The sequence below is a fragment of the Ornithodoros turicata genome, chromosome 1, assembly GCF_037126465.1.
Source record: "Ornithodoros turicata isolate Travis chromosome 1, ASM3712646v1, whole genome shotgun sequence".
Taxonomy (NCBI): domain Eukaryota; kingdom Metazoa; phylum Arthropoda; class Arachnida; order Ixodida; family Argasidae; genus Ornithodoros; species Ornithodoros turicata.
Genome location: NC_088201.1, coordinates 133,880,054 through 133,901,039, shown reverse-complemented (window position 1 = coordinate 133,901,039; position 20,986 = coordinate 133,880,054). Strand labels below are relative to the sequence as shown.

At 45.2% G+C, this 20,986-nt stretch overlaps 1 long non-coding RNA gene across 1 annotated transcript; it reads right to left on the bottom strand.

Moving 5' to 3' along the window:
• Positions 1-19,398: 19,398 nt before the first annotated feature.
• Positions 19,399-20,030, bottom strand: LOC135369243 (uncharacterized). Its single transcript, XR_010415016.1, has 3 exons — positions 19,977-20,030; positions 19,534-19,763; positions 19,399-19,457 (listed from the first exon to the last, which is right to left on the bottom strand). It is a non-coding gene; the product is annotated as an uncharacterized LOC135369243 (long non-coding RNA).
• Between the last annotated feature and the right edge of the window lie 956 nt (positions 20,031-20,986).

Below are 20,986 nucleotides of genomic sequence, written 5' to 3'. Positions count from 1 at the left end.
GCACATAGGTATTTTAGAAATTTGGAATATGAATAGGATGAATAAATGTTTACATAGTGCATGCTATCCGGAACAAGTTCTTCCCCCCCCCCCCAACACACACACACACACTCAGAAAAAAAGGTCTTGGGCTTGCCTCTGTGCATGTAGCTTCGCTGATGAAATTACCTAATATTGATACAAACAGTTTGCAGGATGCACACTGAGATGTTCAGCACGTTGAATATAAAAGATGTGGAGATGTTTAAGAAATTTCAAAAATACCTAGATGAGCATGACAAATGCACAAGATGGAACAGCGGTTTGCAACTTATTGACATGTCATCTGCCGTATTGTTGCTCATGTTACACCGGTGTGTCCATGACCCATACTGATTCAGATTTAGACTTGATATCTGGTGTTGCACACTAGTTGTCCAGCACGTTAAATATAAAAGATGTGGAGATGTTTAAGAAATTTCAAAAATACCTAGATGAGCATGACAAATGTGCAAGATGGAACAGAGATTTGCAACCTATTGACATGTCATCTGCCTTTTGTTTGAGAAATTTCAAAAATACCAAGGTGTGCATGCCCTACTGATATGACCGTTGCAACTGCAATAATCGTCATGCTTTCCTTGCAAATGTGTTTGATTGCACGTATCTGCATTTGTGTAGTTAAATTATGTTACCAGAGGCAAACCCACGACCCGTTTTTTTTTCTGAGTGTGTGTACATGGGGGATGTGGAAGAACTTGTTTTGGATAACATGCACTTTGTTAACATTTTTTCATACCTTGTCATACTGACATTTAGCAATCACAGATGGTATTGTAGAAGGTATGTTTATTGAGACTTTTTTGACTATAATCACTCACTACATTAGATTGCAATTGCCACAACGCTTAACTGAATCCCTATTAGTGACAGTGACCACCACAGAAAGGAAGGCACTAAAATTTTACTGATATCCACCCAGTGATTCTAGAACCATAAGGTGCTTACAATATGTCTTACAGCACTGTAGTGTCCTAAATTGCTTATACTGCAGTATTACTAACCGATAATTAAATTTAAACTAGTATGTGAGAATGATATAATGAAATGAATAAATATATAAAGCAAATAGGAACAACTTTCCTCCACTCTTGTCTGAACATATGCACCATCACCAAAATAATATTGCGCAAGTCTGGAGCCTTCTAATATATTCGCTCGAGTCGCAAAAGCGTAATTAGGCAATTAAAAGGAAAGCATCTAAGTCTATATAGACGACGGGATGCGCACGGCTGTTTGTGAACGGGCTGGTTCGCGAAAGTGCGTTTATAATGTAAAGTGTAGCAACACGGGAAGAATAATGTGGCGTAATTTATCGTGCACGTCCTTTTGTTATATTAATTTATTTATATTGTCGTATGCCGTATGCGTGCCGTACACACCAATCTCACAGCATAGCAATTGAGCTCTCAAACAACAACCATCAGTTGAACAATAAACGGAGTGAGATTAATATAAACTCGCTCAAAGACTGGTACACAACGCTGGACCCAAAACCCTTTGCTGCCGACGCCGCGTATCGCGGTCACGAGGCCATAACAACGCTGTGGAGAGCCGCCGCCGAGAGTGGCTGTCCTATCGCGGGCGGCGCCCCCACAGCCTTACACAAGGGCGCTCTATTTCGCATCGCCATCCCATGCCTCCCGCTATATCTCACCATTCTCCCCGAAGCAGCAATGACGTCATCCGCGGAATGCGACAGCAGCGGCCCCTAGTGGTGAAGCGTCGCTCCTAGCGCCCTCTAATGGTGTACTCTACACAATGGCTACTCCTTCTATACATCGAAGATAATCCGTCTATTGGGCCTGCATTGGAAACAACACCCAAAATACTATATAGGAAAATATTAGTACACATGTTGAGCTGGGAACTACATCCAACGACACCCACGTACAGTGAGCGTGAAATCAGAGCTTCAGCAAATGCGATTCATTTCATTGGTACGAATACAGAAGGTTATGTGCCATTTTGCTCACTACGCTGTAGTACTTCCTTTGATAAAAGAACGCGGCTATTATTTTTACATCGCATTTGACGATCGGTCTTCGCGTTTTTAGAAGTTTTTTTTATTAATTTCTTTGCATGGTCAGCATATTCCACTGAGATATTTTATAGCTTTGTCTTTACTACAGCTGGTTTTGTCCATGCACGCATCAGGAAAAAAAAAAGAGAGAGAGAATAGAAAAATGACTTCTGTTTGAACGCAGCGGGCATACGACAGCTGATTCCAAATCAAAATAGTCAATAAGCTTGGCGCACGGTTAGATGACTGCGCACGAAGATGCTTCGGAATCGTCCGTACCATGTCGCTGAATGGTCGTTTGTTCTGCGTCTATGGTAGCGTCATGGGCATTTCACACGTGGACACCATAACCCGAGGTCCCAGGAAAGAGCAACTATTCTGGTGACCGTTTCACGCTCGACGCGTGAGCCTTATAAAACGCTTTGCCGTTTCTTCTAGATGTCCCTTTATCACTGTTCGCCCATCTCCAGAACATAGGAGGCATCTTAAACCACTGACCTATTTTCAGTCGTGACATCTGACGGTTTCAATAAATCCCGATTCAATTCCACTAGTACCCCTGCGAATAAATTTTTATCGGAATGAAGTTCATCAGGGCGCCTACGTGGTGGTGGTGGGGCGCCTACAATCGCTCATCGGACAAGAGCTCACCCAACGATATCGCTCACATTTTTACCGACTGCGACTCTTTTACTGCCATGGCCTTTTCTTTTTTTTTTTCTGGCGGGTTTATATATTCTAGGACCATTTATTCCGTTGCCCATAAGTAGGGTTCCGCGTTTTCGATGTTTATTTTTGGGCGGATTCGGAGTATGTTTTTCGACGTCTATTGATTTTCACGAAATCGGAGCTTTTCTATGTTTTCCTTTGCGTGTACATGGTTTACCCGACAGTTATCGGGAATAGCAACAGTGCTGTGCGCGTCTAACACAGCCTTAATGCGAATTACCAGTTTTGAGAAATTACAAAAGAAACTTTATTGCTCCACAGCCAGGTGATAGCGCATTCACGAAACCAACGAAAGCACAACTCATTTAAGCTTATTGTAATAAATGCAAGCGTACTTGCCGAGGTTCTTGTCAGACATTGCTGCGCGCTCTTTAGTTAGCGAGTTCCATAAGTGCTGCAAGAAATGACCGGAAGGCGTTTGGTCACCTTGTTCGTTACGAGGATTCTTCAGATTCACGTGGCGCCGCGATTGCACGTGTTCCGATATGCGCGCCGCACCTCTTCCACAGCCCACATTAACTGTCACGCGACAATACTTGCATACGACAACATCTTCCTTGCCTGAGAGTTCCAAATCTTGATTTTCGCAAACGTAGTCCGAGGGCCTCTTCCTTTTTCTTCCCGTCTCGGGTGCCGCGGAAATACGGGACCGCCGTACGAGGAAAGTGGAGGCGTATGTACTGTCGTAACCTCTCCACTAAACAACTAAAAGCCGGTGACCGAGATTGTACTTGGCGTCACGTCCCTAAAAGGCTCACAAGCGCGGTGGGGCACCTACAATGGCAGAAGAATGAGATTGCGACCAGCGCACCCGATCCGGGACAAAGGGATTGACACCGGAACACTCAATGTGGTCGCAGGTCATCCAACCATAGCAGATACCAAGAAAAGAAGAGTAATAAAGGAAGGCCTGCTTGGCATGTTGGAATCTTAAACTGGGCATGTGCAGCAATTTATCTGTCATTGTTGGTGGAAAGTTCCTCTGTACTCGATGTTTTTTGGATTAAAACCGAATGAGGGAAAATTTAACCGGCGTATGTTTTTCGATTAAATGCGAAAACGCGGAACCCTACCCATGAGTCAGACATTAAATAGGACGAAGGCGTGACATTGTAGTAGAAGTTGTACACAAAAGGGTTTTGTCGCCTATTTCTCTCCTCCTGCCCGATTGTGACTGTTTCCAATAAAGGTGAAATAACAAATGGCATGAGACTCGTAAACATCAAGCGTAGGCTCGCTTGCGTGTGTGTTTTGTAGATTGGATATATTCTCTATGGTTAATGTAATCACTTAATCAATCAATCAATACACCACACTTTTACCGTGAATACACAGCACTTGGCCTTGCGAATGCCTTCTGTCTGCAAAACGTTTTACTGTTGCAACTCCCAGCCAAAGAAATATCAGCAGGTTAATAGAATTTTAAAGAAATAAGTGCGGCGAACTAAAAGTAACACCTCGACTTTGCATGCTGGTGTCGAAAGCTTAGGAAAGCTTAGATAACATCGACCCCAGAAGTCAGTAGATGCAGTCCACAAAGAGACACTGAAGAAGAATTCGCCTTGGGCGGACCTGTCTTTTTTTCCTTTAGCTCAGTTGACCTTGACAACCCACACATGACGGGGGATCCCTGCACAACAATAGTCGATGAGGTCACACGAGTTTATGAAACTCCACAATCACGCGGAGGAGCAACTCGCAACTGGGGTATTGGTTAGAGCTTTCACCTTGCTGAGACCCGGATGTTTGTGTGGCGCCATCTACATGCGACAAACTCGTGAATCGGAGATGGCTCCTCGGTGATATCCCCTTTTAAGGTTAGGTTGTGAGACTGTGGAGGTCATCCTCATTGAACTCCCTGAACAACTTTAACACAAAAAAAAAAACAAAAAAAAAACAGTTAACTTGTTCCCGCTCGAGCTCGCTTTTCCCTCCCGCGATCTCCCGGAGTAGGTGGATTATGACAATAAACTTCAAGCGACAGTTGAACGCTGTTCTGTCCATGTCTGTTGTGTATGGTGTTCCTTATCGTGATGGTTGTAACCGGTGTTCTGTTGTTGGCGGCAATAAGTATGAACACCAGTGGCGTAGCGAGACCTCCAAGGTAGAGAGGGCTCAATACGAAAACTCGCCCCCCCCCCCCCCCCCCCGCTGATCCTGTGTCGACAACACACACATACTTGTGCACACTGCAAACTGAGGATTAAAAAAAAGAACGAAAATAGTTTATTTAGACGTTCACAGTACGATTACATGTATAGGCTGTCATGACCAACAAGGTGGTGTCACGAGGTTGGAAGTATCTTGAAAAGCTCATACTTTGAAAACCATTCAAGAGTGCTTCTTAGATAGACGCCATGAACTGCAAGAACTTTCGCGATCGTCACACTGGTCCCCCCCCCCCCCCATATATTATGTTCTCGGATTTGCACGATTTGTGTGGGTCGGTCCGTCGCAGGTAGGGGGGGCTCGAGCCCCCTAGCCCCCCCCCCCCGTGGCTACGCCACTGATGAACACACAGCGCTGCTTCAGTTCACGCATAGTTCACGCTTCAAAATGATCACCGCATCTCTATGATCACTAATTTGCCGATGCAGGCTACAAACGTGGGTAACATCTCATTACGGCCCAAGTCTCATTACGGCCGAAAGTCTCATTACGGCCAAAAATCCTTTAATCCCCAAGCGTCTCATTACGGCCAAAGTCTCAATACGGCCGAAGGCAGTCTCATTACGGCCGAAGATGTCTCATAACGGGCAAATGTGAAAATGTGTATTGTAACCTGCATTGATATGCAATGTCGCAGCCAGGTATGGATATACATATATTGAGCAGGGTATAAGCCATACACTGTGCCCTTAGGGCCCTTATCATATTTACATACTCATATTGGGAGACAAACGGTATGTTATCATACCACAGCACAATGCAACATATTGTGTAATGTGTACTCCCACAAGGTAGTGTTGATGTTACTGTGAAGCAGGCCACTATGTGGAGTTAGCTACTTGTAGAGAGCTAGATGAATATTGGCTTTGTTGTGACGTTTTTGGAGCCATCCTACAGTCACTGGCCAAGACGGAACACCTATCTCAGTCGATGTCAGTTTATTTCCATTCGCCTTACAATGGTACAATTCTTGCTTCTGGAATGAGTAAACCTGCAAGAAGCGAAGAGCAACCATGAATAGGCTAGAATATTAAAACAAAAAACAAGCATTTGTCTCTACATGGCTGGTTTTAATGTGCACAAGCTGCACACGCGTTGATACGTGTCTGTTATTTCATACAAGGTTAACATAAATCTTCATCTAGACAAAAGAATGACAAGTCTTAAAAATGTGACTTCCAGGTAAACACAGAGCATGACCATGATATGAATATAGGTTCAGTAGTTCATTCCCTTAATGGAAACATGTGAATATCAAATAGTGATACATTACAATTCATGAAATGATGCATGCATAACTTTCCATTTCTGGTTTCTTTTTTATAAAAGTAGTGCACGAATTGACATTCGTGCACATGTTAACATTAACATTCGTGCACTACTACAAAATTTCTCACTTCACAACAGAACCTTATGAATATCTTAACAGCTCACCTCTTCGGCCAGGACTTCCTGGGCAGCAACATCCTATTAGCCATGTTGTTCTTTTTCTTTTTCGGAATCCTCCGTGCAGCCACATACCATGGCTGGAATGGACAACCAGCTATAAATAACAATGTATTTGAATGACTTCCTCTTGAAGTATTTATTCTAATCAGATATGCTTTTGTGCCTAGTATGGTGCGCGAAGGCACATAAGTACAACATTTGCAGACGTTCGACGTAAGCAATTCAATTAGATCAATTCAAGTACGCCGACTTGCGCTTTTATTTTTGAAGAAATACGACGACAAATTTTAACAAATTAAATATGGCTCACAATGATACGAGTAAATGCTGCTGTACGATGATGCACTGTCGGTACCTTATCGTCTTCGAATAAATTTGTTGTTCCTAAACGCGCAACTAACTAGACACGGCGCAAACCTACGAACAGATACTGAGTTACATCTATTACATGCACTTCGACTGTTTTGATTTATTTAAATTACTCGTATGAGAATCCAACTATGTGTGGACAGCACACTACTAAGCCAGACAATCTACGAAAGCATTACTCACCAGAATTCCTGCTTGACTTGGTCTTGGTCAACACTGTGCGATATTCGTTGGGGCTGTGGCGATTCATTCAACTCGATTTTTACCGGAACAACAGGCGCTGCTCGAAAGACAACGACGGAAAATAGAGAGCCGCTATAAAGTCCGCTAATTTGCACATTACAGCACTACAAATCGATATATGAACACGTCGCAAACAGCAACCACTCGCTCACACAAGAAACGAGGTACCCAACGTTGCTAGACACCATCCGAACTCCAAAGTGAGAGTAGCAAAACAACAAGATATCAAAACACGAAAGGAAGAGTATTGATCCCCCCTCCTTCTATAGCATGCAAAACGTGATTTGCGCTGAGATGAACATATATGTTCATGACGCGAGTAATTTTCACTTTTCAAAGGAGGTCCTGTGATTGCATCGTTAACCACCGCAAAATTTGGAGAAGGCGGCAGTAGGGCCCTATACAATGACTCACATGACTTGTATCACGGTGCCAAAAAGATACTATGAACGGTTTTTACTGGGATTGTAACAGAGATACCGCACCGTTCGGGAGCGGATCGAGCCCTTTAAAACGTGCGAAGCCCCGTTAATCGTGGTGCAGGATGTACCTGTTTCCCCTGCACATGGAGAGGTCGCGTTTGAAGAAACTGCTTTCAAAACGACGCTCGCGAAGGCAAAAAGAAATAAATGAAGAAAATCCTATCAAATTTGGGGCTTAATATGAGCACATATAAAAATAATATCAAAATGTGTTAAGCTGGTTTTACAGAATGTATACATAAAATCGAGTTTTCCGAGTTTGAGCCCCATACCATTTTCCACTTTTGCACCCTGAGGGGCCGCGTTTTACAAAACCGCTTCCAGAATGGCACTCGAAATGGCCAAATGGTCAATTTCATCAACTTCCGGGCTTGATATAACAATAATATTAAAGATGTTCAAAGCTGATTTTCTAATGTGTATACCTAAAAGTAGGATCATTGGGTTTGAACCCCGTACCTTGTTCCCCTGTTGCACCCTGAGAGGTCGAGTTTGACAAAATCGCTTGCAAAACGGCACTCGAAATGACCAAATGGCCAATTTGATCAAGTTCGGCGCTTAATATCATAGATGTCCTAAGCTGATTACGTAATATGTACACGTTAAAGTAAGATCACGGGGTTTGAATCTCGTACCTTGCTCCCCTGTTGCACCCTGAAAGGTCGTGGTTGACAAAATCGCTTCCAAAACAGCCCTCGAAATGGCCAAATGGCCAATTTGAAGTTCGGCGCTTAATATCATTTGATATAACAATGATATTAAAGATGTCCAAAGCTGATTATGTAATATGTATATGTGAAAGTAAGATCACAGGGTTTGAACCCCGTACCTTGTTCCCCTGTTGCACCCCGAGAGGCCGCGTTTGACAAAATCGCCTCCAAAACGGCAGACAAAATGGCCAAATGGCGAATTTAATGAAACTTGAGGCTTAATATCATTTGATATAAAAATAATCTTAAAAATGTCCTAAGCTGATTTTGTAATATGTATATGTGAAAGCAAGATCACGGAGTTCGAAACCCGTATCTTGTTCCCCTGTAGCACCCTGAGAGGCCCCGTTTGACAAAATCGCTTCCAAAACGGCCCTCGAAATGGCCCATTTCATAAAATTCGGGGCTTAATCATTTGATATATCAATAATATTAAGGATGTCCTAAGGTGATTTTGTAATATGTATATCTGAAAGTAAGATCACGGGGTTTGAACCCCGTACCTTGTTTCCCTATTGCACCATGGGAGGCCGCGTTTGACAAAATCGCTTATAAAACGGCACACGAAATGGCCAAGTGACCAATTTAATAAAATCCCGGGCTTAATATCATTTGATATTACAATAATATTCAAGATGTCCTACGCTGATTTTGTAATTTGTACGTCTGAAAGTAAGATCACGGGGTTTCCACCCCGTACCTTGTTCCCCTATTGCACCCTGGGAGGTCGCGTTTGACAAAATCGCTTGCAAAACGGCACACAAAATGGCCAAATGGCCAATTTAACAAAATTCGGGGCTTAATATCATTTGATATAACAATAATATTAAAGATATCCTAAGCTAATTTTGTAATTTGTATGTCTGAAAGTAAGATCACGGGGTTTGAACCCCGTATCTTGTTCCCCTGTTGCACCCTGAGAGGTCGCGTTTGACAAAATCGCTTCCAAAACGGCACTCGAAATGGCCAAATTGCGAATTTTATCAACCTTGAAGCATAATATCATTCGATATAAAAATAATCTTAAAGATGTCCTAAGCTGATTTTGTAATATGTATATGTGAAAGTAAGATCACGGGGTTTGAACCCCGTATCTTGTTCCCCTGTTGCACCCTGAGAGGTCGCGTTTGACAAAATCTCCTCCAAAATGGCACTCGAAATGGCCAAATGGCGAGTTTCATCAACCTGGAGGCTTAATATCATTTGATATAAAAATAATCTTAAAGATGTCCTAAGCTGATTTTGTAGTGTGTATATGTGAAAGTAAGAAAATGGGTTTGAACCCCGTATCTTGTTCCCCTGTTGCACCCTGAGAGGCCCCGTTTGACAAAATCGCTTCCAAAACAGCCCTCGAAATGGCCAAATGGTCAATTTGATCAAGTTCGGCGCTTAATATCATTTGATATACCAATGATACTAAAGATGTCCTAAGCTGATTATGTAATATGTATATGTGAAAGTAAGATGACGGGGTTTGAACCACGTATCTTGTTTCCCTGTTGCACTCTGAAAGGTCGCGTTTGACGAAATCACTTCCAAAACGGCACTCGAAATGGACAATTTTGTCATGTTTAACATAAAAGCGATATAAAATACAAAACGGTATTGTATATTACTCACTCAACGCAAAGTTGTCTATTCTGTTGGAGATCCGGAAAAATGACCGTCCGCCTTTCTAACTCCTTCAGACCGGCCGTACAGTCTCAGCGCATGCGTATTACGATAATACTGGGACTTAGTACGTCGAGCGCCTAAGAGAGATACCTTGTCTGAGTCGCAACTTAGAAGGCCCTGGGTGCATCAGGCTTAGCACTCACACATCGTGCCGTGGTTGGTATGTGGCCTGGAGGACGTACTGACTAAATATAGAGGAGGAGGAGGAGGAGGGGTGTCGTTGGGAGGAACCCGAGAGGTCTGCCTGCCTGATTAGGCGGCATGTTTCTCGGGAAGGGAAAGGTGGTGGAGAGGAGGAGAGGAAAGGGTGAAGTGGACGTCGCCACACCAGCATTGCGACGTTTGGGACTTATAAACATATGTTCAACGTGCAGCCAAAGAGCGTATGCTATTTTTCTTCATTTAATACTTTACTGGCTTCGCACTGGGCTTTCAGAGGTGAGTCACTCACCCTGACGGGAGGACATCACGTTCCACATGACCTTCCGACGCCACTCGCTCAAACGTCGCCCACCTACGCATTGCTGATGAAGGCCCAATAAGGCCGAAACAGCTGTCCAATGCTGGTGTGGCGACGTTTGGGACTTATAAACATATGTTCAACGTGCAGCCAAAGAGCGTATGCTATTTTTCTTCATTTAATACTTTACTAGCTTCGCACTGGGCTTTCAGAGGTGAGTCACTCACCCTAACGGGAGGACATCACGTTCCACATGACCTTCCGACGCCACTCGCTCAAACGTCGCCCACCTACGCATTGCTGATGAAGGCCCAATAAGGCCGAAACAGCTGTCCAATGCTGGTGTGGCGACGTTTGGGACTTATAAACATATGTTCAACGTGCAGCCAAAGAGCGTATGCTATTTTTCTTCATTTAATACTTTACTGGCTTCGCACTGGGCTTTCAGCGGTGAGTCACTCACCCTGACGGGAGGACATCACGTTCCACATGACCTTCCGACGCCACTCGCTCAAACGTCGCCCACCTACGCATTGCTGATGAAGGCCCAATAAGGCCGAAACAGCTGTCCAATGCTGGTGTGGCGACGTTTGGGACTTATAAACATATGTTCAACGTGCAGCCAAAGAGCGTATGCTATTTTTCTTCATTTAATACTTTACTGGCTTCGCACTGGGCTTTCAGAGGTGAGTCACTCACCCTGACGGGAGGACATCACGTTCCACATGACCTTCCGACGCCACTCGCTCAAACGTCGCCCACCTACGCATTGCTGACGAAGGCCCAATAAGGCCGAAACAGCTGTCCAATGCTGGTGTGGCGACGTTTGGGACTTATAAACATATGTTCAACGTGCAGCCAAAGAGCGTATGCTATTTTTCTTCATTTAATACTTTACTGGCTTCGCACTGGGCTTTCAGAGGTGAGTCACTCACCCTGACGGGAGGACATCACGTTCCACATGACCTTCCGACGCCACTCGCTCAAACGTCGCCCACCTACGCATTGCTGATGAAGGCCCAATAAGGCCGAAACAGCTGTCCAATGCTGGTGTGGCGACGTTTGGGACTTATAAACATATGTTCAACGTGCAGCCAAAGAGCGTATGCTATTTTTCTTCATTTAATACTTTACTGGCTTCGCACTGGGCTTTCAGAGGTGAGTCACTCACCCTGACGGGAGGACATCACGTTCCACATGACCTTCCGACGCCACTCGCTCAAACGTCGCCCACCTACGCATTGCTGACGAAGGCCCAATAAGGCCGAAACAGCTGTCCAATGCTGGTGTGGCGACGTTTGGGACTTATAAACATATGTTCAACGTGCAGCCAAAGAGCGTATGCTATTTTTCTTCATTTAATACTTTACTGGCTTCGCACTGGGCTTTCAGAGGTGAGTCACTCACCCTGACGGGAGGACATCGCGTTCCACATGACCTTCCGACGCCACTCGCTCAAACGTCGCCCACCTACGCATTGCTGATGAAGGCCCAATAAGGCCGAAACAGCTGTCCAATGCTGGTGTGGCGACGTTTGGGACTTATAAACATATGTTCAACGTGCAGCCAATGGGCGTATGCTATTTTTCTTCATTTAATACTTTACTGGCTTCGCACTGGGCTTTCAGAGGTGAGTCACTCACCCTGACGGGAGGACATCACGTTCCACATGACCTTCCGACGCCACTCGCTCAAACGTCGCCCACCTACGCATTGCTGATGAAGGCCCAATAAGGCCGAAACAGCTGTCCAATGCTGGTGTGGCGACGTTTGGGACTTATAAACATATGTTCAACGTGCAGCCAAAGAGCGTATGCTATTTTTCTTCATTTAATACTTTACTGGCTTCGCACTGGGCTTTCAGAGGTGAGTCACTCACCCTGACGGGAGGACATCACGTTCCACATGACCTTCCGACGCCACTCGCTCAAACGTCGCCCACCTACGCATTGCTGATGAAGGCCCAATAAGGCCGAAACAGCTGTCCAATGCTGGTGTGGCGACGTTTGGGACTTATAAACATATGTTCAACGTGCAGCCAATGGGCGTATGCTATTTTTCTTCATTTAATACTTTACTGGCTTCGCACTGGGCTTTCAGAGGTGAGTCACTCACCCTGACGGGAGGACATCACGTTCCACATGACCTTCCGACGCCACTCGCTCAAACGTCGCCCACCTACGCATTGCTGATGAAGGCCCAATAAGGCTTATTCAGTTGTTGGCAAGGTTTAGGATTGTGTACGCCCCGGAGTTCGTCGTCTTTCACGGTCGCCTCCAGGGGCAAGATGGCTACATCTTGCGCGCCTAGCAAGGACTGGGCTTTCAATGTAAGTGTTTCTGCGGGCACTTCTGTTGATGATATAATCGACGCAGTAGCTGAAGTTGTAGGTGTGGATAACATCTACTCTGTCCAACACTTGGGAAGCACTGCATTCCAAGTGGTAGTATCGTCGGCGCCAGCCAGTCGATTGGTAATTGAAAAGGGACACATTGAAATCGGAAACGAACAAGTAATTGTTGAACCCATCGGACCACGTGTCGCCCTGGTAACATGCAGGTACTTACCTGCGTACGTAGCTACAGAACATCTCATTCGAGCTCTGCAACCGTACGGCAAGGTGCTCGAGGTGAATTTTGTTATGTACAAGGATCGACCCACAGTACGGACAGGTGATAGACTTGTGAAGATAGAGATGATGGAGAACAATCCAGTTCCCAACTTTCTCCGCGTAAATGGGCATCGTGTCACCTTCAATTACAGAGGTATGAAGCGAGTCTGCCGCCGTTGTAAACAGGAAGGTCACTACAAGGACGCCTGTACGACTCAGTATTGCGACCGCTGCCTCGTGTTCGGGCATGCGGCAGAGAACTGTAACGCCCCATGCAGGAGGTGTGGAGGTGCACACGCATCTGCGGACTGCAAGAAGCGGATGCCGTACGCAGAGGCTGTCAGTCGTTCTCTTCCAGAGTTCCCCCCGCTAGTACCGTGTACCGAAACAGTTGACAAACGAACCAACGAACGCGACGACATCCCTCCAGCTACTTCGCCCTCGACAATGGGTGCGGACGACGCTCGTGAAGCGCCTGTGGCGGATGAGGCCAATCAAGTAATGGCACCAGCTGAACAGGATTTTATACGAGATGAAGTCTCAGAGCCACTGGACACTGAGGCTACCACTGAAAAAACGTCTTCACCAAGTGAGACATCTTCCGAAGAATCATCGTCAACGGAGGTTGTGCAGGCGGTGCACCCTCTACCACAGCGTCTAGCAGCAGCGGCCCCGACACGGAGCCCCGCCAACAAGGCAGGCACAGCAATCGCCCGTCAGCAGACTGCGGCGGCAGCCAAGGACGGCCTGGATGAAGCGGATGCCGATGACCGTGCAGACATCAAGAGACAGCTCGCAACTAGCAGCGGTAGCACGACGGACGAGAACTTGGCTCCAACATCTAAGCGCAAGAAGGTGATAACTATGGTTTCCAATCCAAAACTAGATTATGAATGTTCTACGGACTCGGACATGGAGTGAAAATCTCATGATGTTAGTAACCATGAGCCTTAGTGTTATAACGTTAAATGTACGGGGCTTCCGTAGTGTTCAAAAGCAGATAGATGTTATACAGTGGGCGAGATCTGTTAATTGCGATTTGCTTTTCGTACAAGAGACCAATTTTCGTTCAGTGAGAGATGTCGCTGAGTTCAAGTCGCGCTTCGCACTTGAATGTTACTTTTCATTTGGTACAGCCAGATGTGAGGGTGTAGGAATCATTGTTTTTCGTCCTGCGTTGTTCTTAAATACTGTAGTTCGGTATGATACCAGCGGTAGAGCTGTTTGTTTCGACGCTATTATGTTTAATACAAAGATAAGGTTTATCAATGTCTACGCACCAGCGCAAGATAGCGCTTGTAACCCCTTTTTTCGTGATTTAGATGTTTTCATGCTCGATGCACATCCAGTATTCCTTATCGGGGACTTTAATTGTGTCCTAGATTCCCGGAGGGACGTTAGAGGCCCGGGCCTGGGTAGGAGCACCAGTACTGCACGAGAATTAAGGCGTATGGTTCGGCAATACGCTTTAAAAGATGCTTGGGTGCATGTGTATGGCGATGCGTTCCAATACACGTGGTCACGAAGAAACTCTTTTACTAGGCTAGACCGCGTTTACTTTCCAGTCTCTGCTCAGTGTAGGATCGCTGAATGTGAAGTTTTGCGGTTCCCATCAAATATGTCCAACACTTCGGACCACCTGCCTTTATGTGTGAAATTGGAATTTCCCGATAATGCTAACGGCGGTCCTTCCACGTGGCGGCTGGATGTAAGCTTGTTACGAGAAGACAATCTCATGCACCAAATAGAGATAAAGATTAGGGAATCCTTGAAGGAGGCGGAACAAGGACAGTGTCAATCAAAATGGGATGAATTGAAAGATTACTGGCGTAGCCTGTTTGTCGAGGCGGGAAGACAAAAGAAAATAAATGACACGAAGGTGTTAAGAGACATTTGGAAAAAAATGCAAATCGTAAAGAGGGGTGGTGCAGCGACCCTCATCATGCAGGAGTATTTAGAATTGCTCAGGGAACGTTACTACCGAGCCCTGAGACTGTCGTCCCGTACAGCTGCGGTGCTTGTGAGCAGGCATCAACCGATAGGCACTCCTGAAGTCTTGAGGTTCATTCGTAATGGAGAAATAAGTCGTAATTCTCGTCCCCGCGTTACCCAGGTTCGGATGCCAGATGGGCGGCTATCGCAATCCGCTAGGGACATAGAAGACACGTTTGTAGGCTTCTTTGAGCAGCTCTATACAAGAGAAATACTGGATAATTCTGAAGAATTTCGAGCATCGATCGGATCGTTTCTCACGAGCTTGCCCCAAGTTCCTAGGTCATGCACCGAAGAGCTCGGTAAGATAGCAACAGTGGCAGAAGTATGGTCAATAGCGAAGAGCATGAAGGCATCTTCATCGCCGGGATGCGACGGGCTTCCGGTCGAATTTTACACGCGTTTTTTCTGTGTTCTGGGGCCCAAGTTAACGGACCTCATCAATCAGTTTCTTAGAACGGGGGAAGTACCCAGTTCTTTTAAACGAGGAAGAATTGTTCTATTACCGAAGGACGGTCAGGACGAGTGTGTGAGCCCCCAGGCGTGGAGGCCAATAACCTTATTGAACGCAGATCACAAAGTGCTCGCGGCTTTGCTAGTCAACCGGTTGAAGAATATATTGCCTCACATCATATCACCTTATCAGACGTCGTCTGTCGCTGGTAGATCAATTTTTTCCTCTCTATCTCTGACACGAGACTTGATTAAATTTACTACGAGTTGTGGGCAAAGAGGATTGGTCGCCTCGTTGGATCAAAAGAAAGCCTTTGACATGGTTGAACATTGTTATCTCTCAGCGGTAATGGAAAACTTCGGATTTCCACAACATTTCGTAGACATAATCAGGAAACTATATAAAGATCTGATAAGCGACCTGGTCATCAATGGGCGAACAACAAGAACTTTTGCTGTATCCAGGGGAGTAAGACAGGGTTGTCCCTTATCGCCTGCAATCTTCACAATCTGTATCGACCCCCTCCTACGCATGATTAACGCAAACCAGCGTATAAGAGGGCTGCCGCTTCCTGGAACAAAGACTGTGGCTGCGTCAGCGTACGCAGATGATATCACAATATATGCAAGAGACGTTGATAGTTTGTTGAATGTATTTGCTGTTTTTGACCTGTACTCAAGTTGCTCTGGAGCACTGTTAAATCAAGACAAGAGCAAGGTTCTTCCTTTGGGCGAGCTCCGTGAGTCGCTGCCGTACGGGTTACAGACTGTTCAGTGCTTGTCAGTGTTGGGTGTCCTTTTTGACAACAATGGTGTCTCTCCGCAAAATTGGAGACACTTGTTGGAACAACTAAGTCGGCAAATAAGTATTGCACGCAATTTCCAGTTATCAGCACAGGAGCGTGTGTACCTGATAAAATCTGTCCTCTGTGCAAAACTGTGGTATATTGCAAGAGTGGTTTCTCCCCCAAGGTTGTTTTGTGCACAGTTCCCATCACTATGTTATTCTTTCTTTTGGGGAGACAGAACTGAGCTAGTTACGAGAGACATTCTGCGGTTATCGCGTTCACAAGGAGGCTGGGGTTTGCCATGCATTCCCACATTTTGTACGTTGTTATCATTGCGTCATGTGTTAAAAATGCTGGATGAGACTGAATGCATTGGAAGGTCACTTGTATTGTATTTCTTGGGCCCTAACCGTCGAACGCTCCTGCCGCGTGGCCTGGGAAATATGTGTCCAAGTGCTGAGGTGACACCTAAGTTTTACTCAAAGGTTGTAAATATATATAAAGTTACCCAAGAACTGTGTTCCCAAATAAATGTCAGAGAAGCACCAGTTTCACGGACTTGCGAAATTTTGTGTGCGTCGCGGGTGAATACTATGCCCACCGTGCGGAATCTCGAGGCCACGTGGTTGGAGCTCACTTCGTGTGACCTTCCGCATTGTGTTCGGGATTTTATGTGGGAGGCTGGACATGGTGTTTTACCCACGCGCGACAGACTGTGTAGGTGGGGTATGATTAGGAATTTAGCGTGTCCCAATTGTAGTCTCCCGGAAACTAATCGCCATGCAGTTGAACAATGTGTGCAAGTGAAAACCTTTTTTACTTTAGTACGCAGAACGTTTGGGTTCCGGCCGATGGTTAGTCGACAAAGACGATGCCGTTTCCAAAGCTTGATTGTAGCGACAGCGTTGTATGTTGTATGGCGCAGCCGATGCATTGCACTGGTTCAGAAGAGACCATATAGACTAATGTATCCTATGTTGATACGCCTTCGAAAGATTTTGTACAACCACTTAGACACGAAGTTACATGAACTGGGTGAAAATGAATTTCTGAAGAGGTGGGGAACTAGGTACATTGCTGTAAAGAATGGATCCAGAGTGCAGTTACGCTCAAGAGCGATTTAGTTGTGTGTAGTGATAAGGCAACACTTTTTAGAAAGTAATGTAAATTGCTGTATTTAAGGGTATGCTGTAAATAAGTAATTGGTGTTAATAAATATTCTATTATAAGGCCGAAACAGCTGTCCAATGCTGGTGTGGCGACGTTTGGGACTTATAAACATATGTTCAACGTGCAGCCAAAGAGCGTATGCTATTTTTCTTCATTTGACCGCTATGTATCACATGAGCTGAAAAGAAAAGAAAGTATTACTGAGCCTCCTTAGTCATAATACTTCCACAACAAATTAAATTATTTGATGAATAAAGACATGTAATATGCTCGTAGGAAGTAATGTAATATGCTCAACTTACATGTTCCCACTTCTTGCTATATTCATCTGCGGCCCTCATTGCCTCACGCATTTATGTATGTTGCCCTCTTGATTTTTTTATGCGCTGCTGGCTCCCTTCATTCTCAATGATACCAACCAGGTGCCTAAAATCACAACCAATTAATAAAAGTTCCTTATGAGTATTCAAAATAATTGCATGAAATATTCTTAGTTTCACATGGTGTAATGATCAGGACAATCACTCCATTTCTCTACCAACTATTCCACATGTCCACCACTGCAAGTGGCACAACAAATTTCTGAGCACATAGATAGGATTTTTTTTCATCCGAAACATGCTTATGAGCATAGTTCAGCATGGCAGAGACACCACCATATGTGAAGCATATGAATGTCTCTGGAAGGTTAGCAGTTGATATGGCCTCTGCTATAGTATGTGTTACATCGCCTGCTGTATTTACTGCAGTATGTATCGTACCAGCAAAGTAAATATGTAGTATAATATAAGGAGGGTTCTTGCAAGACAGACACACAGATAATCTAAGCTAGAGCACCATCTAAACATCCTAACCAGTTTTTTGTTACTCTACTACACCACGTGAGTTTCAAAATACTATATTTTACCAGTATGTGATATGCTCTCCTACAACATTTCAATGCATGTCACAACATTTTTTTTATATCTGCTATACTCTATCCAGGTAAGCCATGCAAACAGCAAATATACCTGTGAATAAATATCAGGAGTGCCTCCCACGTTCAATGGATATGCAGGGCCATGACGCTGCCATGTGTGCCACTTCCTGTCGTTGTGAGGAAAGCAGAACATTGTCTGCTTCCAATGCATCAAGTACTGTCTTGCTGAGGCTCTCCCAAGGGTAATAAATTCGTGAGAGCAGAGGCATTTGTGGGATTGGTGAAGGTGCACTCACACATGTTGACTGATCTAAACAGGAAAGCAAAACAAAAAATGGCACTTAAAGCCCCAAGCAAGAGGGCAAAGTGGCATCTGGAGATGCATGCACTATACCTTGTTTCCATAGTCCATTTTTAACAATGAAAATGTCATCGAGGCATTTCTCAGCACCAGCAACCATACAGCGAAGTGATAACTCATCCATTAAATACCCCAGTAAACCACCGATGTCCCAAGGACGTCTACATGATGTTACCCTCAGGACGATGAAGACATCCTGAGGACATCCTGAAACATAATTTTGACATACTTGGGACGTACTCAGAACTGCCAAAATAACATCCGCGCACGTCCCAAGGAAGTCCATAGTACGTCAATGACGACCTTTTACGGACCTCTAGTGGACCTTTTTCCCGTGCCTTAGCCAGGCTTACTGGCGTTCTCTGAACATTACATCAACACCGCACAGCAGTGCGTATCAGTGGCACAAACAAGCAACATTAGATCAAACACTTTATTTCGTATGAAACTGAGCGTCATAGCATCGTATTACCTCACCAGGTATTATATCATAGCGTAACATGACCAGCATTTTTTTTCGCATTATTATTGAGAACTTACATGTCTTTGAAAACATGATGTCCATGAACACACACAGCATCGGTCCACAAGGGGAAAAAATTAAAGGTATATGCCCGCAATGTCCGAAGTGCGACGCTGAAACATATGTTGAAGCACTGGCATAACCGACGACCATGCTGCACTGTGTTTCGTACAACTGGAGATTTGCGATGTGTCCAGCTTGCCTTTCGTGCGCAAAAATTAACGCTATCCTACTTCGGCTATATTCACTTTTCGCCACGGACTCCCTTCCCTGCCGCGTCATGTGAGCTTAACCTGCAAGAAATGTAATTTCAAAAACACTGCTACAGCAAAATGTCACTGTGAAGTACGCATCGACGTATACGCATACCTTTAGACACAGCGCCTATGGTTGCAGTCTGCAGTAGCCTAGCATTCTCCCTATCAACAGCCCTATTGCCTGCGAAGACGGGAAACGCATGGATAACCACGTAGTAGGAACGTGAATGCCTCGCACATTCACTACGTACCTTCAAAACGGGTAAAATCTTGAAAATGACGCGGGCGACGCCACTTGGAGATCCATAATTCACATTCATCCGCTACGACGTTTCCACACATCTGTAAAAGAGTCAACAAGGTGCGACACATTGTACTTCCTTGCAAATTCTTTATTAAAATCACTCAGCCTTTTTTGCATACAGTGGCAGCCGTAAAGGCTTGTGCTGCCGTGGAGCACATGACACAGTTGTACGGGTGAAGCGTATGCCCAATCTGTTTCGCAGTAAACACAAGTCACTGAAGAGCTCTGAAACGCACTTTAGCGTAACTTACCTGATGTCTTTCAACATTTCTGTGACCTTCCCACGTCGTGAGTGTGCTGTTCCAACCGCGTTGTTCACTGCAATGAATACGTCGAAAGTATCTGAAATTCATAGATTAGACATTAGTACCGGGGCCACTGACGATGTTGCATCTTAAGTGCTGGTAGGGTCACGAGTACACTTAGCTGAAAGATAAAGCATAGGGAAAAAGGAATCAAAAGGGTAATAATCACACTGCTAGCATAAAGTAATAGAACCCACACGCTAGGAATGATACCAAACAAAAGTTGCACGAATCGTACAAACATGAACTAACCTTTAATCTAAGAAATCGCAAGGCTTCTGGACCTATCTTCCAGGGTGCACACATAAAAGCACCCCCAGGCAACACTAGTAGGGCATAAAAACACATTCACAGCGGTCCAGGGCACCAGAGCAACGACGGAACGCGAGACAACGGGAGCCAGAAAAAGGCGTGCGAACGCAACGAAGCTTGCAAGCGAAATGGACGCCGCCCGCAGCGCAGAAACGGCAGGAAGGCCACCTGCCCGCGCCCAGGCGCTCCTCGGAATGTAGCAAGGGAACGGAAAGTCGCGCGAAGACGGGACCAACGCTATCGGAAAGAGGACGTTTTCCTCTTCAAAAACACATCTCAGTCACCTTCCTACGCCAGCAAGAACCCGATATCGAAAAAAATGCCCCAGGCCCATGTATCAGAGAACCGCCGTTGCCACGTTGTTCTAACTCGAGAACCGAGAGGGATAGGAAGATGCGGCAAGTTTCTACGCGTTTCCCATGTCGAGTGCGTGTGCCGATTAAAAGGAAGTCGGATCCGCCGTGGGCTTCAAGCCTGAAGACAGGGACAAAAGTCGGTGAACGGTGGTCGGTGTCAGGAATTTCGAGAATGACGTCTTAACCACTGGAAATCGACGGCTGGTCTCAATTGGAAAGTTGTAGAGCAGGGAACAGAGCACGCGCACACAAAATTTCGACTAAATCGGACATCGGGTAATCGACTTA